Below are 27,131 nucleotides of genomic sequence, written 5' to 3'. Positions count from 1 at the left end.
TGGGGAAAATATACTTAAAATGACTATATATGGAAAATTACATCTGAAAAAAGCTCAATGGAGAATGTATATGTATTTCTGTATGGACAGCTAAAATCTCTGGAGGTATATTCAAGTCTATTCTGCAAAATACCCTTCTATTCATCCTACTCAAAGCAGCATTCTCAGGCTATAATAGGTCACAACTAAGTACAGTACCTTCCTTCAAGAATAATTTTGCTTTGTCTGTCAGCTGTCAACAAAACACAAAGAACTCATATAGTCCAGCCATGTATTGTACATGTAAAAGAATCTAACAAAATATGAAGATAGTAAAAAGAAATGAAAAATTCATGGCAGCTGAAGTTCCATGTTTGCTAAAATAAAATAATTTCATACACCACATTTCATGAGCCTCTATTGTATGCATAAAATAACTTCAATGGTTGTTCTAAAAGATTGGGTGAGGGAAAAGAGGCGAGGTTCTGGTGCTGGTATCAACAGTAAAACTGGTTTTAATGTGGTTATTTTTAAAAACGTTTTTCTTGACAATGTATCAAAGATGCGCTCTTTGATACATTATCAGGAGCTAGAATAGATTAATCTAAAAGATTAAAACACAGGAACAGAAAACCAAAGTGCAATTCATGTATAATTTCACATATGTACAACCAGCACATGTGGCAGAGAAAATATATAAAATAACCATTAAGAAAAAGAAATGGAGATGTCAAACATTATGGGATAGAGGCATTATGTAAAGATAATGCTAGGACACTTAGCTGAAGACTGGAAAAAATGAAATTTAAAGTTAACATATATTACACAACTTGTGTTCTTTCAAAATGAGAAAAGCCTTCTGGTACTGAAAGAAAAGTCTCAACTGTGGTCACCTCAAACCAGTAAAAAAAAAAGAGTTTAAAAGCATTACCAAGCAATGTTTGTTCATTTAAGTTTAATTATTTTCTCTTTGAGAATGGTACTAATGAAACTGAATATCTTTCATGGTTTCGAAGGGCAGTTTGAATAGTCTGTAAACAAGACTGAGGGTAGACAAGTGAGCTGACTGAGCCAAGGGGTTGCTAGGTGATGTAGAATGTAAACCCACAAACTTGCTAAGGGTTATTTTGCTTTCATTCCTCTCTCACACAGCTACTCCCAAGTTTCAGCCAGTACCTTCCAGGTGAATATGAAAGTATTCCCACTGGTCTTTAAAAATACTATGTTTGCAAAAATGCAGAGTTAAAACTGGAAAAGAGAATAAAAAACATGTTTGCAAAATTACAACAAATATAACCTCAAAAAGAATTCTTTTCTTTTTAAAGAGAAAATATATTGTCCTCATATGTTTTAACACGTACAAATGTTCGCAATGTCCTTTCTTTTTTTCTTCTCTCCACTCCAAAAACTTGTGATTTTTTTTTCAAGTATCTGATCAAAGATTGTCCAGTAAGAGCACTTTATTAGATCATCAGTCAAAGGGTTTCACAAGCACTGAGAGCAATGGGCTCAAATGCAGCACATCAGTTTTAATAGACCACAGACTAATAGTAAACTGCAGATACTGCTGAGAACTTTCCATGCACTAAACTCTTGAAAAAGCACCATCTCTCCAGCTTAAATGCAGCTGCCTCTTTCAATGCCGCAAATGGGTAAATTTGACAAAAAAGCCACCATTAAGACTACATGAAAGGCTCAAGACAACATCCTTTCAATGCTTTGTACTTCAGTAATCAGATGTACTTACTCACCCCCTCCCCCAAACCCGATCAAGAACTATTTCTGAATGGTAGGAAATAATTCCACTTTGTACATCTTTTAGTTAATCAAGACTTTCTATTCAGCAATTTGACCTTTTGTTCAAAACAGGATTATCAGTTTTTTCGCCAGTTACCAAGGGCGACTCGCATGGTGAACATAATTGCAATAATTTGCAAAACACCATGGCAACCCACATTACAACTAGGTAAATACTGGTCTTTTGTGCTACATTGTTATTTTCAGAGATGCTGAAGTCAAAGAACGAATGACAAATGAACACAAAATTTATATTTGCTTTGTCTCAAAAGAGAAGAAAATTGATAACAAGAATTGGGGGGAAGCCGACTACAGCTGTAATTTCTAACTTGATTAATTAGGATGGTAACAGTCCTTAACAGTATATTCAACAAACAGCCCTGACTTAGTCTCTCCACCCACCTCTCCCCCACACTACACTACTACCACTACCTCCCCCCCCCCACAACGCCAGACATTTTTTTCTTCCGCTGCTAGGAGAACCACCAACCCCATTTGCTCTTTTCTTCATCTTAATGGAATCCTTAATTACAGAATATTGTCCTCCAGCTCTTCATTACACATTGGAAACTGAGTGAGGGTGAATACGAGTGCCAAAGCAGACAGGGTAGCTACAGCAGTCTTGTCTGCTTTTTTTGGACATAACAGGCCTAATGATGAGACGGCATTTTTCTGGTATTAGCAGCTGTTCTACTGCACACAATTAAGCACAAACTATTTAGCATTTCAGAGGGCTGCCTCTTGCGTTGGCAGTGTTAGGTAAGTGTGCATGCTAAAATGAATTTACAATTTAAATACCAAAACATCTGATAGGAAGTCTCTACTTACTCTGTAATTACCATTTTGGGTGCAATATTTGCAGCATTCCAACATCACTCCTTTAATGCTATATGCACAATGTTAAATAGTAAGATAGCCCACATATAACACATATTTGACGTAATATTGGCATACACCATGATATAACAAGATCGTAAACACACATGGAACTGTATTTAGATAAATACCACTTTAACACAGCCAAGGCAAACACAGATTCAAATCTCTGCTTACCCAGGAAGCTCATTTGATGGCCTTGGGCAAGATACTACTGATTTATTTATTTTATTTATTGTATTTATGTACCACCCCATAGCCGAAGTTCTCTGGGCAGTTTACAACAGTTAAAAATGGTAAACATTAAAAAGTATACAAAATTTAAAAAACCATCAGAAACATAAAAACAACAGTATAAAAACAACAGCCAAATGTGCCTCATAGGGCAACAGTAAGGATAAGGGGTAGCCAAAATGGTACCCATGAGCATCAATGCACCCCTAGACACTTATCTTGCCGCACTTCAAGTGCCCTAACACTCCCAGTTTGGGGTGGGACTAAAGAAAAAAAATACATTTTCTTACTGGCAGCTGAGATAGCTTCAAAGACAAAGTAAGGGCCTGTAGCCACTGTCATCTATATTAGTGGGGCTCAGAAAAAATCTATGTGGTGGGGGATCAGAGACATTCTTCGGAAATGAAGACGGTGGACAGTCATGGTAACCAGTTTGTAGTACTGCCCAGGTCAGGTTATCAAATTGCTAAATGTATTCACAGGCCCAGAAATGTTGCCTATCACCGGTGAGGATAAATGAAATAAGGATATGTTGCAACTTATACAATACATAGGTACAATGCAAGTTTGGGTCCATTGAAGTCTCTTATGTGCTGGACCTTACTGCCCAATCACCATGCATATGCTTCACCCTGGGAGATGGCTCAAGCCATTGGGATAAATCAGGTAAGGTCAAGTTTTTAACTGATCCAGAATAGTTGTTTCAAATGGATATTGTATGTAATATGTTTTTATGCTTTTAAAAATTTTGTATATCGGTTTTTAATGTTCAGTATTTTAATCTTTGTAAACCGCCCAGAAAGCTTCGGCTCTGGAGCAGAATGTAAATAACAACAACAACATAACACACACCAAATTTTAACTTGAGAAGAGATTGTTTACTTTGCAGTTATAACTTTTTAGAATCTAAATTCCCTTTGTCGCAGCCATTATACCCCCATTGCTTCCTGCTCCCCTACCTGTGTCAAATTATTTGGAATCATAGAATAGTAGAGTTGGAAGGGGCCTACAAGGCCACTGAGTCCAACCCCCTGCTCAATGCAAGAATCCACTTTAAAGCATCCCTGACAAATGGTTGTCCATCTGCCTCTTGAATGCCTCTAGTATGGGAGAGCCCATGACCTCCCTAGGTAAATAGTTCCACTGTTGTACTGCTCTAACAGTTAGGAAGTTCCCACTATTCACATTAACACACACACACCGCTTTCATCCTCCTATTATTTCATCCTCCTATATAAAATCCAGATGCCAACTGCTGTACTTCTTCCTCTTTGGCTAAGCCTATTCCTGCTCAATCCTCTCCTCAGCTGAGGCAACACTCTGCCCCAGTACATGAAAATTAGCACCTGTGTGCTACCCTTTGTGGCTGGAGATATTCCTTAGCGACATTATGGCCCTCATCTAGGGCCATTTTGGGAGTTGGGGAAAGTACGGAAATCACTCCAACAACCACATTTTTTCTGCAAAGATACAAGATACCACTAATAGAATACACACACCTACCTTTTCTCCCCTGTCCAGGTAGGTTCCAGAATTTTCCACACATTAACTTCCCATTTCAATAAATGTATGTGATGTACTGGCAGACTTATAAAGATTATTTAATGCATAAAGGCAACTAATCATCTTTCTTTTGCTATCTTTTGTCATTGAATAAAACATTCACTAAGACGCTACAAGTAACTCTATATACAGTTTAATAAGTGCATCCCCACCAGTATAAACATTATGAAGTTTTTCCATTATGTGGCAAAACAGATGTGTTCACCCTACATGATTATATTCAAGTAAAATGCATATAATTTCTTACATAGAGGTGGTATCTGAGTGGTATCTAGCATTCTGCCTCTTGTAGCAATTCTGGAGGACTCAAGGAAGTAGAAACTATGGTAAGATTATAAATGGAGGGAAGACTGCCTCTAAACAGTTTCATTTATAGCCATTCTTGTTGACATTAGCAAGGATGCAGTCAAGGTGCTTGGAGAGGTTCGGCCCCTCCTTGAGCCCTCCCCAAGGTTTTTGTTAACAACTGTCCAGCGAGGAAGGGAAGCAGCATCAGACAGCATGGAGAACTGCCATCTTTGTCACCGCTCTCCAGCTCAACTGGGTTCCATCACCACCCTTTCACAGAGGCTTTCAGAACCAACTGCTGTGTGAGGACAAGCAGCAGGACCAGATGCTCTGGGGGTGGAGAGGTGTCCTCTGGGCCATCTTCAGCCTTAGCTGCCATGGTGGCAGTGACAGGACGCCGACTTATTCCACTAGGACCCCAGGCTGTAAGGCCAACAAAATCTGCTGCATTAGGAAGGATCTAGGAAGATTTGGTTGCCACAGGATTTTTTAGAGGCCTGGTTTTGAACTGTGTGCATCCCACTGACCATCCCAGGAGGTTGTTATTAGAACTTCGAAACATTAAAAAATTGTGCCTAAGTTTGCTTGTTTTCCTTCTCTCTTCCATCCCTTTTTCCTTTCATGCCATATATTTTAGCTTATAAACCTGAGGGCAGGCACTGTCATGCTTTGTATTGATCTATAAGCCACTCTGAAGAGCTGGATAAAGAGACTTTAAATAAAGTCTCTAAATCTTGTACCAATAGCCTTTTCTGTAATCGCTCTTCTCCCTCTACTCTATTTGTCTCTATTTTGTATTTGTAGGATGCTATTATGCTTCCTTGAGGACTGCTTCATACTTGGCTCTGTAGTCTAGATGCATCAGTATTTTCTGCAGTCAATATGCAAGCTGTAAAGCAGATATGTGCATCAACACATAGGGACATCTCATAGGATCTCCCTTCACCCTGTGCATTTACCATGGTAAACACTTGTGGTATACCACCATATTTGAGCTGCCACATAAATTGTGAAGCTATTCTCATACTTGATTTCTAAACAGATGTAGTGGTTTCCATCATTACCAGTAACAGCATCCCATCTAATACTAAAGTTGGATGAACTGCATACCTATCACTTAGGAAATGAAATTGAACCGTTCAAAAATAAGGTAGTGATTTCTGCATGCCCGGGGGAAGGGGGAACTCCCAAGGTATGCAGAATTAAATTAGTTTGTAAAATGAAAGAAAAGTAATTTAAAAATAGCAACAGAACAGCTCAATAAAAGATATATGCTCAGTGACCTCCAGGGTCTAAGGAATGTTGAGGGTGTCAGTTTTTTTAAAAAAAGAAACTGGAGGTACATAGGAATTGGCCTCTTTGAAGCAATAACTGCTTATACTATCTTTGGAGGAAAGGATTAGGCGGGTGGGGGGTGCATGGAACCATGCTATGAAGCTGAAAAACTCCATCCCCTGTACTATAGAGGGTGGTTTCAGGAGTGGGTAAACAAAACATTTTACTCTTTGCCTAGTCTTCAGAAGCCCCCCGCCTCCGGTGAACCCTGAACAATGTTAGAAGGCTCCTGATTCCAGGCTGCATGGAGTCCTGAACAAGAGTACTTTTGTAGAATGCTCCTCTACAAAATGTTGCAGTGTGTCTCCACTTGTCATAATTTAATGAGTTTCCTCACTACTACTTCCCCAAGCATAATTTGCCAGTGTTCAAACTATCTCACTACATTCTACAGAAAGGTACTTTAGTTTGCTTTCTGTGTGTTTAACCAATACAGCTTTTCTCACAGTGCCAATTATTCCTACTATAGATTCCTAAACCAGTGTCACATCTAAGCCCTATATTTTGCTTAGCCTGCCTACATCTGTGGTAGGTGGTTAGATGCAACCTCCTGTAAAATATTATCCCTAGAGAGCACCACTGACCCTCTAACCATTATAGTATTACTATCTAATCCCCAACAAATGGAGCAATATTTCCTCAACAGATATGTGTTTTCTTGCCATTCTATCTTAGTTACCCTTTTCATCTCCTAAAGGGAGGGTGCAATATCTGTAGTACAACATTGGTTTGGCCCTGTTACAGTTCGTCCTGTGGTGGGCTAAAACATCCTTATCATACAAAACAGTGGGAGCCAAAATTGCAAACAGGCAGAAGGTATTGCTGTGATGAAGAGCCAAGGACAGAAAGTCAATCTCCTAGGCTTTATGCCAGGCCTGGCCAATTCAGAGGACCACCAATTGGGGGGGGGGGGGCAATGTTGCACATCCCTGTTCTCTTCTGACCCTAAAGTGGCCTCTGAGCACTGAACTCACTTAGTCTCAGGAAACTTCCTAGGGCTAGGGCAAAGTGGCAGATTAGTCATGAGCTTTCTGGTTCTAGAACTGGCATCTCTGATGACTATGCAGTGTAAAGCTGACAAACTAGTTGGTAAAGTTGCAGGACATATGCCATGATACTATCCATATTTTGAGGTATGGTAACTAAAGTGCCAGGAACCCATAGCCAACAAGGACTCAGTGGGTGGGTTCTCAGGTCATGCTAAGCCACCCTGTGAATAAACCTCCCTGGTGGTTGGTTGTTGGATAACTCATGGTACTCCCACCAGATGATCGGCCTTGCCATGGGTTGTCTCCCCCTTTATTCACCTTCAATTCTCCTACATATATCCAGCATATATCTCAAGCACCTTTGTAGCAGAACTCATTGCTTTGGTCCCTATGTCAGCACCCCTTCTGTAATTAGTCCACTGGGGTTGCCGGCTACAGAGGGAAACTCCTCCCCCCCCCGCCCCAACATCAGATTAGCAGATTACCAAATGGAATTATTTTTTAGAGCCCTTATGAACAGTGTAATGCATTCGGCAACTGTTTAGCCCAGCATATTGGTATCCATCACATTTCAATGTCCTGGTCAATTTCATTTTCCATTTTGGAGCTTGCCTTTTTAAAGGCTGCTTCATTTTACACTGAAGTAAGACCACCCACTCACAAAGCGCCTTGCCTCCAGCTGTGTTCAGCTCTGCACTCCCCTTCCTGCTTGTCCTCTCCCTTCATTGCTGTCACATCTTGATAGCTGTGATTTTTAGGAGCACGGGGCAGAAGGCGCTGAGAAGAGATGAGGAAGAATGGTGGATTGTGAGGAATGGCAGGGTTTTTTGCCACTCTGGAAGGGGGCTTTCTAGCTGTTCCGTGCACTCAAGGTAAACCATCTTGCCGGGTTCACACAACGCAAGCCACCATAGGTATCAACAACCCTAAAACAAGCCATGATTTCTCAGGATGGCTTGTTCATGGAAAATGACAGCCTACAGAAACCACGCTGGGTTTGCATGACACACCAACCCACCATGGCTGTTCACCCATAGCATATCCTCATGTTTACAAACATCTGACATGTTACTCTATACAGTGTTTACTGCTATGATCACTGGTGTATAATATACCAAACACTTGCCTGAAAAAGCATCAATCGCTCCTGAACATTATAGCTAAACAGGGATTCTAGATATTACATCACACTGGTTTTCTGAATGAGAACCCAATAGTGGTGCTATTTTCTAGTCCACAAATTCTGATCAGTCCAGTATGCCTCATTTGATCTGCCAATAAAGCCCATTAGGGCTGGATCTTATCTGTAATGTCACAAGGGGATACCTCCTAAAAACGTATCTTTTTAGACAAGCCTTCCCTGCACTGTAACTTATTCTGGTTTTAAGTGATTTTTAAAGTTTTAAATTGGATTATCATATTATAGTTTTAGCTGTAAACTGTCCAGAGAGCCTAGGCTGTTGGGCAGTATAAATATGTAATAAATAAATAAGCGACAGGTTTGCACATCTCTAATGGCAACCTACTCCCTTTCTCCCATATAATTTAATTCACATAATCCACTGATTCATACAGTAAAGTAACCATAATCCCATCGATAAGACTGTTGAGGGGCAAAGCTTGTCTGCTGTTCAGATGCTGGAATCACCAGCTTTAACCTCTCCCCAATTATGCCCCTAAGTGGATAACATTCACTAAGATGAAAAAAACTAAAGCACTGCATTACTTGAGGATACTCTTTTGCCCCTGCTCTGGACGCTGTATGGCCCTTTCCTCCATTAACAGAGGAATCTGTGTGTGCAGTGTGCATTCATGCAAGAAGTACATGTGCCCTTCCAATGATTATTCAATAGGGACCTCCTTACACATACCCCATCACAATGGTGGGCATTTTGCTTTATAATAAAGTACACTGGGAAAGCAATCAAGTTGTGTTGTGTACAAGATTTCTTTCCCTTGTCTGTTTGTTGGGTTTAGTTATCCAAGATGGCAATGAAGAATGATAGCACGGTATCCTAGTCCAACTAGAATGAGTAAAACAAAAAGGATTAAGCTTTGCAGTACCAAGTACATGCAAATACTATTATTAGACATATAGACAAAACCCAAACCAGTGATGCACTTGATCTAGTAACACAAAACCCTGTGCTTGTGTAGAGCTTGGCAGTCACTCACACTCCATGGAACAGCAGGGGACCTTGATTGCGGATTTCACTGCAGGACAAGACTCTAATGGCTTGGACTAGTGTCCACTAAAATGCAATGACAAAGATCCCATTAACTTTAATGGTCTAAGATAAGGGTGTAAAATGAGTTACCTGGAATGCTCAGTTTCCTGACCTAGTGCCAAGGAAATAGAACTCATAATTTCTTTAAGAAATAAATGCACCATCACTTGTAAAATCACTAGGTAAATATAAATTTGGTAAGTAAGTTCAGTTTCATCAACAAGGGCAATATACTAATTAAACATTTTGTTATTCATACCACAATCTGCAGTAAGTTTATAACTGTTCTTTTAAATGAAGAGCATTTTCGATTCTTTGTATTTACTTCAAAAATATGCCAAGCAAAAAAATTATAAGCAGCAAAATCTTAATATACTGTTTGGTAAAGTTCAAGTCAGCCTTTGAAAAACACATTTATCTATCCAGTAAAGCTTGTGTTAATGCGATGTAAGAGTTTGGCAAATTCAACTCTAATGGAGCATAAAAGTGCTTTTGCTTGAAAGTGAGATCATTTTTAAAAATTCAAAGCATGATCACTTTTCTTTTTTGCAGGAACAATCTGATACAGGCAGCAAAGCTTAAATAAACTAGAAACATTTCAAATGATCCATAAAGGATTAATAAGCACCGCAGGAAGTCCTATAGGCTCAGCGTATACATTTTTCCATCTTTTTCTCCTGCGATGCACATGACATGAAATTCTAAGCAGAACTCAAGTTTCAAAGTCACTGAATGTTAAGGTCCACTTGCTTTATCACTGCAGTGGAGCAGGTTCATCAACCCGCACTGCTTAATCTAAACAATAAGGTACTGATATTGTTAAGCACATTAATGCTCCAAAATCATGACGCTTGGAAAACTCCTTTCTAGTCGCAAATATAAAAAAGAACACATCAAGGCAAAAGGATAGCTATAGTAGATAATAGCAATAGTGCAGTAATCTACAAACCACTAATATAAAGAGCAAATGACAGCTGTTATTTTGGCAGAGATAATCTATGCTGAAACACAAAACACATGCACACAAGTTCTTTCAATACAATTTTCTTGTCTTCCCACTGACTTCTATGATTACCACAGAAAGCAGGGTTCTAAACATATTTAAATAGAATCTTCAATCAATAAGACTAAAAAAAATCCAGAGTAGTATGGGAAAATGCATTATAACATTAGTAACTGTTTGCAAAATATATTGGGCTTACCAATATGCATACAACTGACAAGAGGAGACAGAACCTATTCCATCCAAGCTGCAAAAATTAACGTCTTGCCATTAAGTAGGCATAGCCAGGTAAAATTGTATAATGAACAATATTATTTAACAACTACATGAAATCATTGGGGAAGGCACCCAACACACAACTTTATCTGTGCTTTCCATTTCATCTCAAGCCAAGGAGGCCATGGAAGTTTCAAACTAATAACACACTAAAGCTTAATCTAGAAAAGGTGGATGTGCACTTGGTTCGATAACATGGAAATACAGAATCAGCAAGTTTTAGATGGGATTCCACTAAAATTGAAAATTAGGTTTGCGGTCTGGAGGTACTTCTAGGTACAGCACTGTGATGGTGGTAACTACGAGAGGCTTTGGCCAGTGCACCAGCTACAGCAATTCCTGAAAAAGCAAATCTGGCTAAAATTACAATTTGTTACAGGAAGGCAGAATTATTGTAATGTACATTATGTGAGACCTTAAGAGAGTGTTCAGAAACTATATCTGGCACAAAATGCTGCAGATCAGAGCCACCTTTAGGGAGCATGTTACTCCACTCCTATATCGTCTCAACTGCCAGTTCATTTGAGCACAATTTAAGTTGATAGTAAACAATTTTGTGCCAGAATGTCTTAAGAAATATCTCCCCCTATATGATTCTGCCCTTCCCCAGAGAGATCCTTCTGTATAATCAGCTGAGATATAGTTAGTGAGGACATGGGAAAGGGCGTTCTCCATGGCAGCACCCAAAACGTTGAAAACTCTGCCCAGTGAGATCCTCTTTGCCTCATTACAAGCACTTAGGTAAGCACTTGACTTGCCGGCTATGTGTGATTTTAATATCATGGTTACCCTGAACTTGTTTATTCTGATATCCTTTGTCATTTAATGTATTGTGTTTTTAATGTATTTTGTGTTGTATTCTTTTTTCTATATACTACAAGTGGCCCTGAATGCTATTTTGAGAATGGGCAGGTGGTATATAAATCTCATACATAATATATAATTTTAAAATCTACTATAGTTTCGAGACAGTACAAGATAGTACAGAGCACTACAAAACAATAGCTTGACAATAATCAGTGTTTTAATAAGGTCCTATGTATTTTACATTTTTTCAGTCCATATGTTCATTTTACCCATTGTAATTTTTGTCTACCCATCAATTTTAGTAAAATCATGTTTGAAAATATTGGCCAAGATGGAAATCAAGACAATTTGGAAATAACCCTCCCAAATATTGCTTTTGATTGGGATCTCCATGCTATATAAAAGTTAAATGTTCTGACTAACTCTTTCAGTAGATATTCCCAAGAAAAACATGATTTAAAAGTACTGTTTTAGGAACACCCAAACTGATATATCATGATTGTGTTATAAAATTTCCCCCCTCCAAATGCAGCAACTCACATAGGCAGGTAATCTAACCTTCTGAGACAGAAACAAGCTTCTGAAAAAGTAAATAAAATACCCAATTTCCATTTGTGCCTGTATTTTGTGCAGTCTTGTTTTCCTTATTTCACCTTTCATCTGTTCTAAGTAGTATCAATAATAGTTTGTCAATAGCTTTGTCAGCTGTAAATGTTCTAATGGTGCTTCATATCCTTTCATTTGCTCATGTGTCTTTTCTGAGATGAAGACAAAACAGAACATAGCACTGAAATGGAAGCTTTATCAGCTGGCACTTCAACTGAGAGCTAAAGCACATGTTCAGAAATATCCTTTTGTATAAGCTTTCAGGAACTGAGGTGTAGTTAGTAAGAAACATGGGAAAGGGCCTTCTCTGTGGCAGCATCCAGATCTTAGAAAGGGTGAGTTTTACACCACTTCATTCTGCAGGTTGGTAAATCACATGTTTGAGAGCTCACACATATTAAAACAAACTAAAATAAATGCCAGTTAACATGTCAGAGAAGTTAACATGTCAGAGAAAAGGCTATGTTAAAACTCTTTTTCCTGATATGTAAGTTTTCTATATAGATATTTTGTACGAAGGGTTAAATTAAAAAATGTGACTGCCCACCTCTGGTTTTTAGTAGTACTCAGTCCAAAAGATGAGGGGAACTGGAAGTGTATGTTTAGAACACAGGCAGGCAACCCAGCACCCTCCAGGTGTTTTGGACCTGCTTTAATTAATAAGTAGTTCTTATGCCAACACTCCCTCTACCCTGAATTTGCAGTTTATGTGGTGGTTTGGTTTACATGCATAGTTTGGCATTGGATGCATGGGCCCGGCTGATCCTCCTCTGTTATTCCCTGCTTTCTTCCCAGGTTTTAGGCAAACCAGTGATTGGAGAGTAAACAGAATCAGTGCATACAAACAATATGCAGCAAGTCTACAAAGAACTGATATTTAAACTTAACACAAGACAGTGTGGGGAGGGGCCATAGTTCATCATAGTTCAGTGGTAGAGTGATGCTTTGCATGCAGTAGGCCCCAAGTTAAATTCCTGACACCTCCAGGTAGGGCTAGGAAAATATCCTGCCTGAAATCTTGGAGAGCTGCTGCCAGTCAGTGTCGACAATACTGGGCTAGATGGACCAAGGGTCTGACTCAGTGTAAGGCAGCTTCCCGTGTTACTACCTGCAAAAGCTTGTAGAGAAACCAACACAGAAGAGCGATAACATTAAAACAAGAAAGATGTGGAAAGAACAAGAATTAGGAATCGAAATCAAGACTAAAGGTGGAAACAGAAAGGTCAAATAAAGGAGCATTCTAGTAGCCAACATAAGAAGAGTAGGAACAAATTTTTAAAGATATTCAAGCATAAAAGTGACAGGTCTAGGCAAAGCAGTGCTATGAGATGAGGGATTAAACAGAATTGCACTTATGTTTAACAATTGTTTTACACAGTCTTCTTAAGAGCCACACATACTTATTGAAACAAATTTTATACCAATATTCATGACATTTTATAGTATGCAGAGTAAAATAACAAAAAATTCTAATAAAACAAAAATCACACCAATCCAAGAGAACAGTAGTAAATCAGGACACGAGCAAGCATTTACAATCAAAGGCCCTCTCAAAAAGAAGGTCTGAACTCTCTTCAAAAAGACAGTAGAGATGAGACTGACCTCCCTTGGAACAAAGTTCAAGAGCACTGCCATAGAGAAGCCTCACTTTGGAAACACAGGTTCCATAAAGAGAAGGCAGTTGGAGTATTCATCGGCTAATGGTATCTTCCTGCCACAGCGAGCACAATGAAGTAAAGAACAAGAAATCTCAGAGAAAATAGGAAAGGAAGGGAAGAAAAGACAAAGGAGAAAGGAGAACTCTGTTCAGTGTCCCAAGAAGGAACAGTAGAATGTATGATAATTTAGGTGTGAGCTGACAGACTGTTCCAAATACTATTAATCACTGCTATGAACAAAAAGGAACTGAGAGGCAAGCAGGAGCTGTGCCAGGAGCATGCGCAGGATAGGTAGGTGGGGCTCCCGTCAAAAACTCTGTTTAGCTCCAGAACAGGGGTCCCAAATGCTTTTGGATCTGTAGTCACAGCAAGGTTTTTTTTTTTATTTCTTCCCCATAGATGAAAGGAACCAGGCCAGAGAATGGCTGCTTGCTGTAGCTCAGGGGGCTGTAGCATAATGGTATACATGCAGAAGGTCCCAGGTTCAGTCCCAGGAATCTCCAGGTAGGGCTAGGAAAGAATCCTGCATGAAACCCTGGAAAGCTGCTGCCAGTCCGTGTTGACAATACTAGGCGATATTGTCTGACTCAGTATAAGGCAGCTTTACTATGTTTCTAAATCGTTGTCAGCTCAAGGGGCGGCAGGGGGACAGAGAGAGAGAAGCACACACTTCTTTCCACTTTGAAGGCAGGCTGCAAAAGCTTTCTATTTCTGCCACCACAACACAAGCGGTCCTGGTGTGGCTAAAAATAGAGGAAATCCTGCCACCCTCTTTACTCAGGCCTACTAGAATCGGGAGATATCTTTTTTCTCAATGTCTAAATTGGGGCTCCCTTTAAACAGGAACCCACAAAATGCTGCCTACTGCCACTGAGACAGAGCTGATCTGGGTGAGACAGGAACCCCTCCATTCTGATACCATTGACTTAACTACCACTAGGAGGAGGCACAATCCCAGAGGACCGAGTTCCATATGACCATGAGGGAGAGAATGTTCTATAATGCCTTGTTAGCCTGGAAGATAAAAACAATTATCAAGGTGAGGTACAAAGGGGTGGTAGTGAAATAAATACCTTTTGCTTTGACTACTGGTGGTTTCTTCTTACGAAAAAGGCAAAAACTATTAAGTCTTCAAAATACAAACGTGAATGTTTCCCCAAAGGCATTATTAACAATTAATAATCATTACACTAGTGCCTTGTTTACCTGACCTTCTGTAAATTCAGCTGCCTTGTAATTAGACCCATATTTTGCACATTTATATATTTGTATGCACAGATTTGACTCATTCATTCATCCATTAAAATTTGCTTGACAGACCTAGATGGATAATCAGGGTACAATTTGTATTTACTGGATTATAGAAAATTGCCCAAACTGTTAAGTTCAAGGAAAACGCATTTTTGTCTCTCTCTTGTGACTGATGTAAAAGCAATTACATATCAGAGGATGGCCCCAAGACACTCTGAAGGAGCAGCAAAGCTTTTACAATCTGGTGTCTTTAACAGTATTTTTTCTTTAAAATGGTGACTGGTTTTTAAAGACTATCTAAAAACAAAAAACAAAAAGCAACTCAGCACATCTTGTCTAAGCAATGCATTACTCTGTAATTCAAATGGTAAAGTAATTTCCCAGAAAAGTTAAAATGTTGTATTTACTACTAACTTTGTCAAAAAATGAAAAGATTAATTCCTTTATGTGTCAGTTCCTCTAGTACAAGACCTTAGGTCTGCTAGAATATGACAGATTTTTTTCCTTGGAAAACTGCATAATTTGGGAAGTGTAGAGTGAAAAGAAAACTAACGCTATAGCACGATCAGTGTTACCTCTCAAATAATATTGTTGCCACTGACAAAATATAGAGAGGATCAAATTGCTTCTGCTGGACCTCTCAATGACTTTCGATACCATCACCCATGGCTTTCTTGTGAGACATCTGTCTGGAACAGGTGCTGGAGGCACTGTTTTATGGCGGCTCCAGACCTTTTTGGAAGGGTGATCGCAGACGGTAGAGCTGGAAAATTCTTTTAGACTCCATTGTCTTTGGCCTGTGATCCTTTGTAATGAACACCCAATGTTTTTGATGAGGTGGAGGCACTAGCATGACCAGTAGTCTACCCTAATGTGTAATCTTTCTACATCTGGAGTAGCAAAACCTTTTCACTAACATCCACGATGGCTCTAGAGGTCCATCCACTGCTCACCCACCTTCTAGGTGTACAACAAACCAAATTTGAGTAGCCAAAGGGCAAAGTAAGACCTCAAGACTTGTGATAGCGACCATCTAGCTTTGAGTCCTACAAAACCTGGCCTGTTCTTCTATGTGGCTCACTTCCACCTGGCCTAGAGTGGGCAGGGCCCTGACAGACTCTAGCTACAAAAGCTGCTCCTGGTCCTGAAGCTGTTTAAAGATTATTATTATTATTATTATTATTATTTATTTATTTATTTATTTATATAGCACCATCAATGTACATGGTGCTGTACAGAGTAAAACAGTAAATAGCAAGACCCTGCCGCATAGGCTTACATTCTAATAAAATCATAATAAAACAATAAGGAGGGGAAGAGAATGCAAACAGGCACAGGGTAGGGTAAACAGGCACTGGGTAGGGTAAACAGGCACAGGGTAGGGTAAACAGGCACTGGGTAGGGTAAAACTAACAGTATAAAGTCAGAACAAAGATAATCAGGATGGAATCTCAATTAGTGTTTGTGGCCGGCCCTACAATTTAGCTTTGATATGTTGGGTTTTTTGCTACTATTTAGATTATTTTATTTTCTCTTTTGTTAGATCTTAGTATGATTTCTTAGTATGATCTTACTGTATATTATTTTGTGAACCACCCAGAGAGCTTCGGCTATTGGGCGGTATAGAAATGCAATAAATAAACAAGTAACTTGAGATGTTTAGCCCAATTGTATAACTATTTAAATTTTGTTATAATTTGCAATCATTAGTGACTTCCCTGAAAATGTTGCTGTATTTTATTGTGTAACATTTTTCTAATTTTGCTGTAAGCCGCTTTGTGCACGGTTTTACCTTGGAAAGGTAGCACATAAATAAATGGATGATGATTAACTACAGAGTAGTGCTATTGGTCAAGCTGTTAAATAGAGAATATCCATTCACAAAAAAGATCACTAGAAATTCTAAGGAATTATATGCTAGACAGAGAAGCAATCTATTAAGATCCAGCTTAGAGGCAGCAGGATGTACAGAGCAAAAATCTTTTTGAATATTTTCAAGGCCACACTGTTCATGGGGAGGGCTGAGGAGACAGTAGAAAACTGTAGCCTTGCTAAATTTACAGAAATTCATGTAGGATAAGGCTATCAATGGCTACTAGTCATGATAGCTATATATTATCTCCAGTTATTAGAGGTAGTTATTGGGGAACATGAGCAGGAGGCTGCTATTGCATTGATGTCCTGCTTGTGGGCTTGCCATAGGCATGTGGTTGGCCACTGCAGGAATAGAATGCTGGACTTGGAAGGCCTCTCATTTTATGTGTCTATGCCCTTAAATAACTAGCATTGTAGCATATTTTATTAAATTGTTTTAATGCATGTTTTACTGAATTCTGAGACCTCAAGTACTTGGGATAGGACACGGTAAACTGCATCCCTGATAGAGGCATGGGCCACCCTTGGCATTTCAGCAGTAAAGTATCTGTGAGTTAATTATACTGATGTCTTCCCAAAATTTATAGCTGGGCTGTTTACTCAGAGGGATAACATTTTCTTTTTTAAGGGAAAGGTCTAAGTTGTGGAAGCCTTCCTGGAATTTATGCAATGGTTCAGCCTCAGCCAGAAATGTTATAGGAATATTATCCAAGAAAAGGTTATAGGAATATTATCCAAGAACTCCTCCAGCTCAAATGGATCCAAAGTCAAGATATATTTTTTTTAAAGATATAAAGTCACTTTGAAACAGTCATAATACATTGTATAAACATTATGAAGACCACCAGAATGGACAATCTAACACATCTGGAAGACTTAGGCCTTAGCTAGACGTAAGGTTTATCCCGGGATCGTCCTGGGGTCATCCATGCCTGCTCCCAGGATCCCCTATGTGTCATTTTGATGAACAGGGATGACCCCAGAACGATCCCGGGATAAACTTTAGGTTTAGCTAAGGTCTTAATCGCGAACTTACATAACAAATTCAATTTGCTTTTTTAGGAAATGGTGTATAGAATATTGATTCCCAGTCTAGTTTTACTCTGCTATACAAGTTGCAACACTGTGTGTTTGCACATTGTGGAGTATCACAAAGCATCATCTCTCCATTTGTTGATAATTATTAAGCATTAATCTAGCATATTGTGTTCAAAGTGTTTCATATACCTTAGTAAAAGTCTGTTAGGCAAGATGAATTACCCCCATAGTGCAGATGATGTACTGAGTCTGGGAGTCTAGTGGTTCTGAATGAGTTTGTGGCAATTGGATGAAATTTGGTTCACAAACATGGTCTTACGCACTGTACTACATTAATTCTCAATAATATACCACAAGCCTTAAAGGCAAGAATATGTGCACATTTCATCTAGAATTGTGGCTTAATGGGCACCAATCACAATGCAGGTTTAACAGGACCTTATCAAAGAGAAAAAATGGTATGTGGAAAGAGGTTGACCTCAAGACAGAGTAGAATATATTCATCTTTGGAAATAAAGAGGCATGCCATCATCCAGATTGTGCAGGTATGAAGACAAAGGCCTTTCTGGAAAGTAAGAGGCATCTATAATTAAAAAAAAGAGGATGTGTGTCTGTCTAACCACAGCACAGTACAAAGACTGTAAACCCCAGATACCTGCAACTTGGCATGCATACTAAAAGGATACTAGGGGTGTGCGCTTTAGGGTTATTTTATTTTAAAACACATTCAAATTTTAATTTAAAGATGTCCATGTGATTGAAGTCTGCAGTAACATCTTCAGCCACTAGGGACAGACTTCCCCAACCAGCACATAATTTTGTAATCTATGCAGTTTGAAACCAGGAGAGATTACCCGACAAAGGTACAGAGCTATATGTTTGCATCTTCCTTACCCCCTCACCCTGCTGTGTGACAGCCCTCTCTCAGGGGAATGGAGTAGGTAGACCTTTCCCTCAGGGGTTTGTAGAGGTGCACCGTGGCAGGGTCCTTCCCTAGGACGCCCAACAAGCATAGCTTCACTCAGACGGGGCAAGCACAATATGTACAACTATGACAGCTGTGTACGTTTGCTTGATTGAAAAGAGTGATCCTATGGTAGACTGGGTCAATATTCCTATGGTCATGGTAAATGTACAAATTTTAGAGTACATTATCTAAAGGTTCAAAATAAGTTCATTTAGAATATGTATGCTTTCCAAAGAGCAAGTTCTAATACCGACAGCATGAAAAAGTTCCATTCAAAATATTGATATTTGAGAGTAAAATACACCATCGGTTATAAATGCCTACCACAAGTATTTTATTTGTGGTGTTTTGATATATATTGTTGCATTATTTTTACTCATTGTTACTGTTTTACTGTTCTTAAATTTACTATTATTGTTGAATTTAGATCTATTTTGTGAGAAATCCTTACAGAGCGGGAGTAAGAGGTACAAGGGGCAACTAGAAGATGAACATTATATCTTGGTAGCTTTCAAAAAAGAACATTGTAGTAGTTGGTCATTTGCATTTCATTCAGCAAGCAATTATGTATTGCAATATAGAAAGATGGTGTCAAGATGGGGACTGTACTCCCTGGTTTGGTTTCAGATGCAGTCTCAGACTCTTGAGGCAGAACTAGAAGAAGCCCAGCCAAGACAGGGAGTAGGGGAGGAAATTCTCCAAGACTCTCCAGGAGCTTATTGAACAGGAGGTCCAGGTTCATAGATCAACTTCCCCCTCCCCGCTGGGAACTCAGCCTTTGTCAGAATGGGAGAGAGCATCGGAATTGACAGCTCCCAAAGTCCACCACAGGGTCAAGCGGGTGGAGTTGAAAGGCGGTGGGAGGCAGTTCGCCAGAGTAGCTACACATCAGAAATTGAGTCAAGAAGACCATCCCTGGAGTCCAGAAAAAGCCTGATGGGCAAAGCAGAAAACTGTCCATTTAGTTGGTAGCCTTGCTTTGTTTGGCTAATTAAGCTTAGAGGATAACTCCTAGCCTTCACAGTCACTTCAGGTGTGAAGAGGTGTGGGGGGTTGGTTGGTGGGTGGTGTTTTTTTTTACTGAATAAAGACTTTGTAGATTGCACCATTGTTATCTCACATTTCGGTGGGAGGGATTGGAATCTTGACAGATACAAACGTGCAAACAATTTAAGATGTTTGAACTGGTGGTATGGATTGCACCATTTTAACATATACGCGTTGCACAAGAAGTGAGAAATTTTAAGGGGCACTAAATGATCATTTCCCACAACATAGTATAGCGTCATTTAGCAGTCTTCAAAGTCTTAACATTCCCAGCATCCCTCCAGACAGCCATGATAGCTGGAACATGCTGGGAATTACAGGACTTTTTCTGTCTAAACGTACATAGGATTGCACCCTTAAAGGCTCTCTTGAATCCTAAATATTTTGTTTGTTTTATCATGCATTCAGAAATACATGGATCAAACATGCTTGCTGTTCCTCTACTTTTTCTTTCTTTACAGCACAAAAATATACCACAGGGATGCATTATCTGGTAAAAATAGCATAGCTGTGTGGCAACAAATACAAACACTACAAACCAAGATGGGTACTTGTAGTCAATCTCAAGATCAAGTACTTTATATTCAAGAGTGAGTACTTTATATTAAATAAGTTTTTTCTTAAGGGATTAATATCTCAATGAGGTGAGTTACATATTATCTCTGTACTTTTTACATATATATGGACTAAATTAAGTAGCTATATTTCTTTTTTTTAAAATTAATGGCTTAATGCATCATTTTTAAATATGGGGAATGCATGCCATTTTGTCATGGGAATCAGTTATCGAAGCCATAAAGTGTACATGCTGGATACAGATCATCCACTTATAGCCATGCACTTCAGAACAAACTACTCTAAACCATACATATTTCATTGAAAGCTCAGGGTAACACTTCAAAAATGAACCAGCTAAACAAACTTCCAGTAGCACTTGACAGAGCTACACCTATTCTTCCCATTTCCAAAGCAGTACAGAATTAATTACCAGTTCTATGGATCTATTGTAAGTATAATAGACTAAAGAGCTATCACAGACACATTTATTGTAAAAGCACAATCCCAAGAGTGTCTAGTAGAGGGCCAAAACGATTAACACAAATGCTTTGTCAGATCAAAGATAAAACCTGCACCACCCAATTGAGAGATGAATTAGAACAGTGGGTTATCTTTCAAATTAACCAGGGCAGTTAGTGAGGAAAATTTCATGAAAGTGTAATTCTTAGCCTTTGTGAATCCACACAGCAGGCATTCTGCCAGCTGACAAGATGATGAAATTTTCATGCTTAAAAAAGCCTTCTTCATTCCCCAATTTAGATTAGCTAGTATTTCTTCTCTTTTTTTTTCTATTTGCTCTTCTGCAGAAACTGTTTAAAACCTAGATCAATCTTTCAAAAGAATAATGCAACCATAGAAGGGAAGAATAAAATCTTAGGATGTCAGCCATTTAAAAAGCTTAATGTGTGTGTGGATAAAAATGAATAGTTAAAATTATTTGAAATGGCACAAGGAATATTAAGAATTTATCACTGGAGAAGCCAAAGAAATAAGATTTCTATTGTTTAAATAGAATAAGTCTGTTAAAATAGCAAAAATGTTACAAGATCAGAGAGGTAATTTTCCAAGCAAATACAATCTTGTGATTTTTCATCAAATAGCTAAACTTTCAATTACTTCTGCAAATATGAGTGATTAAAAAAAAAAACTTTTATCCTCCCAGCCCAACAAGAAAATCGCCACTTGCTCACCCCTCTGTTCACATTATCTTCACCAGCTTGAGGTCAAGAAGGAACTGAGGGGGAAGATGGGGCCACACCCCTTCAGCATGTGACCCTCGGGCTCTAGACAGGCCTCCCACCAAAAATGTTTTTAGCATCTAGCTCTGGAAGAGGGGTGGGCAACCTTTGGCCCTCCAGATGTTTTGGTTTACAAGTCCCATTATCCTTCAGCATTGGCTATACTGGCTAGAGCTGATGGAAGTTGTAGGCCAAACCATATGGAGGGCCACAAGTTGACCATCCCTGCTCTAGAAGGTTCCACTCTTTGTTCTGCATGACTGCAGAAGCACATGGGGGACTGCACAGAGACTATGAAAAAGGGAAGAATTATCCCCAAGCAGTTTCAATGAATCAGTCCAACAGTCATCACAAAGATAGACTCTACATTAACAAGGACCCAGTTCAGATGATACTTTCTCCTGGCCTCTCCCCTATCATCTGGCAAGGGAATGAGGTTGTGCTTCCCCATCCCATTCAAGTGCAGATGTTCTGCCTGATGTCCATGTGTGGGCATAATGTTTGAACAGGACATGTGTGGGAAAAGTCCAATACATGAAGAGCTGAACAGCACCATCAATGGCTCAGATAATATCTAGGATAGACTATATGATCCAAACTTTTGTGCATATATCCTATTCAAACATTATGCCTGTAAGTGGTTTTGGAGTTGGAACAAGTATGCCAGGTGGGCAAGAATGTATATGTGATCAGGAAAGGGTTTGCCCGGATCAGGCAAAGGTGAACACAAAGTTATTATCTCTAGTGGATGCATATGAGCCTCAGATATCATTGCATATCATACAGCCCTATAGCAGCATTATTCATGTATTATACAACCATGCATATCCACATCAAAACCATATCCTCTGAAAATAAAGCTACCATCAAATATTTAGCAATGGAACTACATTCTTGCTACTAGTTTGAGCGTGGCAATGCTCTTTTAACATTGTCAATCTAGATAATATGATATGGGAAATTAGTAATATTTTGTTTTCTACTGTGGAAGTTCACAGGAATTTTAACTCAGCATTGTAACTTTAAAAATATCAGGTGGTGACTGCCCATATCTTGCTAGTCACTGGTCTAAGCCTCTTTACAATCCCCATTTCCACACTTTCTTTTCCAGAAATAGGACACAAGGAGACAGCTAGGATGGGAAGTTGTCTTTAATGCCTATTTCATCTGCACTGACCATCCCCTCTCTCCACTTTCACCCTGATGCTCCTAAAAGACATGAGGCTGGGTTAGGCTGCCACTCTTTGCATCCAGGTGTTCTCCCACAGCAGAGAGCAAATGGGGCTCCTCTTTCATTTACAGTTTGAAGAGATTCCACATCATTCCCTCTTGTATGTTTAGAACAGCACAACAGGACAGCTCATTGTGGTTTAGTTTACCTGTGCGAGCTATGATGTTGTGTCAGGAATCCATTACCGCCATTTTTGCATGGCACCTGGTAACACCCAGCTTTCTGTGTCATGCGAACCCAAGCAAGCAGGAGTTGTTTAAGGGTTAGACAACCCTCAAATAACCTACAGCTTGTTTTAGGGTTTCTTGACCCTTAAACAGCCCTGGTTGCCTGGGTTCACATGACAAGCCACGGAAAGGCAGGCTCCCATAGGTACCCAGCATGTTGTCAAAGGTCCCACAAGTAAATTAAGCCATGGTGGCCTACTGTGTCATGCAAACCAGTGTTTGCATAGCTTCCAGTACTCTGTTACATAAACCTGGTTCACACACCATGCTAAGCCACAGTGGGCTGTCACCATGTGTGGTTGCAGGGTGGCTTAGCATGATGTTCAAACCCAGCAGCCACCCTGAGAATTAATGGCTTGCAGTAGGGTTGTTTAGGGTTACTTGTTCTCAGGGTGGCTTGGCATGATTTCCGAACCTGGCAGAGTCACATCAGCATGGGTTGTTGAAAATTGTGAGAGTCACCTGACAAGAGCAGCAAAAAACCCTACGTGCTGCTCATTGCGATCTCGCTAACGATATCCCCTCTGTAGTACATCTTGAAATGACACTAATCCAGAGATTGACCAGGTTTGCACAATTGTCGCAACCAACCATGGCCTATTTAAGCCACGGTGGGTTTCAATGTGTGCCAGCAGCTAAACCTGACGTGTCAAACCATGCCACCTCCCACTGGGTGTTGAATATTCAAAATGGCCCCCAACACAAACTGCAAACCACCATGGTTAAATAACCCACAGTGGGCTGCAATGATCGTGTGAACCAACCCACTGAACATGGCTCATATTTTCTTGGGGTGGGAGAGAAAGCCCAATCGGAAGTCACCTGCTAGAACTGTCAACAAGGATGCTTGTAAGCTTCTCTTGGAGAAGTGACTTGTCAATTTGACTGGGGGGAAACTTATTATTATTATTATTATTATTATTATTATTTATTTATATAGCACCATCAATGTACATGGTGCTGTACAGATAACACAGTACATAGCAAGACCCTGCCGCATAGGCTTACAATCTAATAAGTTGTAGTAAACAATAAAGAGGGAAGGAGAATGCAAACAGGCACAGGGAAGTGTAAACAGGCACCGGGTAGGGTAAAGCTAACAGTATAGAGTCAGAACAAACTCAATATATAGCAGCTACGAACAAGAGCTATGAAGACAGGTAGGGGGACTTAGTGGAAAGAGGATAAAGCATTTTGGAAATCAAGGCAGTGGGGCAAAAGCCTCAGGGAAACCAGAGCAGATGAGAAACAGGGAGGGATCAATGGGTAAAGAAGTGAGGAGCTGAGACAGCAGAGGCAGTATCCTTTTGCACAACTAAATACATATTTTAAAAAATCAAAGGGGTCAAACCAATACTTATTCAAGCATCTATTATATTTTGAACCAAAGTTGCTTTCGGGGGGTAATTTACAGAACAAAATTTAAAAAGTCATATTGATATTTATACAAATAATAACACAATTAAAGTGTGTGATAAACTCTACTGGTGCATGGTAGCATCTAATAAACAAGTTGTTGCCTCATTATTAATACTATAACAAATGTTCATAAAACCTTTAGGAAATTTCCTAATTTGAAACTCTTCATCATACTTTGAGTTGTATTCTTCTCACCAAATTTATTTACTTCATTAAATATAATCCAAACTCCACTAGTTAAAATTGCCATTCCCTGTGCCATATTAACTTTCAGCATTTGGGAAAGACAACAAATTAGACCTAGAAAGTTCAATCACCTAAGGCTGCAATCCTAACCACACTTACCTGGGAGTAAGGCCATTGAATACAATGGTACTTACATTTGGGTTAACATGCAGTGGGTTAAATTATAACTATTTAGCAGCCTCACTCACCAGGAAAATAGTTCAAAGATATGGATGTGGCTATTTCTCAGGCAAAGCTACTAGGCCATTAAGGGCACTAACATGCACCTGCAACATTAAATATTTATAGTGTTCTTTTGTAATTATGTTACCTAAAACTAAGTCTACTATCACCAATTCACAATCTGCCTATTTGAAATGCTAGTTCTTAAATAACTACACTGAGCACAAAATTGCTTAACAAGTTGTTCTGCAAGTGTTAATATCTATTATACCATAAGCACGACTGTGTTATCTAGGTTGAAGGCATATCTAGCCATTCATGAGCCTGGCAAAATAACAAAATCACAATAATTAAAGTTATGTTCCGAAAACTTCAAAATAAACATTTTTTCATGAATATTTTTTAAAGAACAAGGTAGTGTCAATATTACTATTAATGTAGAACATACAAATGTGGTATTCAACAAAATAAATGTAGCGGCATTTTTCAGAAAATCCTCTTTTTAATTATATTATTTTGAGTTGTTTAAATTAAAGCTTCAAATACTTACTTCAAGAAGCAATCCTAAACTGAACTTGAAACTCTCACAAAAATGTGCATTATAGTGTCAACAGTGAAAACACTGAAGATAAGGGATTCTTCTCCCGAAATCCATCTGAATTAATACAAGCACAATCCCATGGATAACCAAATTAAATGGCTGAGTCCAAAGATGTTTTATGAAAATCAATAAATGCCTACAATAATGTTTTCTCTACTACTCCACCAATGTGGCATTAGAAATTGTGACTTAACATCAATGCTTCATGTAACTACATAATGGGTTAAATACATACAGGATATGCACTTGATCCTATATGCTTGTCAGTTATTATGTGTATGTTACTATATTTCATACAATATTAATCTTTACAATATTAAAACTGTGTCAAACAGTCAACAAATACTTCTATGAAAACCCTGTGAGGTTTGGGTACACACAACTCTTAAAAGTTCAGAGAGCTTCCAAAATATATTGCATTGTAAAAATCTTCTATTAATCTGGTTTGAGGTTATTCTACTTGGATAAAGTTGATAAAGGAGATTTCATCATACCAGGATAGAAATGGTTAACAGTGGAGTTCTTTTCTCTGACATTCTCCAAAATATAAACTAGACTAGTCAGACTATATTCAGTATAAAACAACTATTATACTGAACTCTGTATCCTGCAGAATTATAGAAAAAAGATATTACCATCTATTTCACTATTAATCTTTGTAACTTCAACTCTTCAGAGCTGAAAAATATGGTATAAATACGCTCTCTCTCTCCCTCTCTCTCACACACACTACAGACTACCCATGTTGCTCACAGGTATCACTCCTGACACAAACCCTATAGAAATGAGTAGCATTTGCACCCCCTAAACCAGGAATATGCAACCTTTCCCCCCCACCTCCGATGTTTTAGACTACAACTCTCATAATTCCTGACCATTAACCATGCTGTCTGGGGCTTATGAGTGTTATAGACAAAAACAGCTGGAAAGCACCAGGTTGTGTATCCCTGCTCTAAACACATTATGAATTAAACTGCTAGCATTAATTTTATATAAGGAAACGTTTAATTCAGCCTTCTCCAACCTGGTATCCTCCAGTTGTTTTGGACTTTAATTCCCAGCTAGCATGGCTAATGGTTGGGAATTCTGGGAGATGTAGTCTAAAACATCTGGAAGACATCATATTGCGGAAGGCTTGTTTAAGGTATGTCTTGCCATCAAAAAATCATATTAAAACTGCAAAGTGTTTATTTATTTATTGCATTTTTATACCGGCCAATAGCTGAAACTCTCTGGGCAGTTTACAAAAATTAAAGCATTATATAAAATGATTAGGCCCAGTTGGGTGGTCACAATTTTAGTCTTAAAAAAACATCATTTATCAGACCACGAACAAGCTGTACATGTTTGTGCCACACACACACAACTCTTGTGCACATAGATTCAATAAAGATATCCTGCTTCCTTAAACCATAATTTCCTGTGATACTGAAATTGTGGTATAAGAGTTTCTACCAAGAATAAAAAAATTAGGATCAGGCTATGGTTTATCTCCTGGTTTCAAGTAAACCCTTAAACCACTTCCCTGGTACAGCCATTGCAGGTCAGTGCAGTTTAAGAAACCAGGATATCTTCCCTGGAGTCGGGAATGTAAGGGAAGGGACAAAACGGGACAAGTAGGCCAGACCAAGC

At 39.0% G+C, this 27,131-nt stretch overlaps 1 protein-coding gene across 1 annotated transcript in view; it reads right to left on the bottom strand.

Annotated features, from left to right (window-relative positions):
- POLA1 (DNA polymerase alpha 1, catalytic subunit) overlaps window positions 1-27,131 on the bottom strand; it is a 244,401-nt gene that overhangs the window by 116,089 nt on the left and 101,181 nt on the right. The window lies entirely within an intron of this gene.

Source organism: Elgaria multicarinata, chromosome 5 (assembly GCF_023053635.1).
Source record: "Elgaria multicarinata webbii isolate HBS135686 ecotype San Diego chromosome 5, rElgMul1.1.pri, whole genome shotgun sequence".
Taxonomy (NCBI): domain Eukaryota; kingdom Metazoa; phylum Chordata; class Lepidosauria; order Squamata; family Anguidae; genus Elgaria; species Elgaria multicarinata.
Note: the sequence above shows the minus strand (reverse complement) of the source record. Positions and strands in the feature narration are given on the sequence as shown.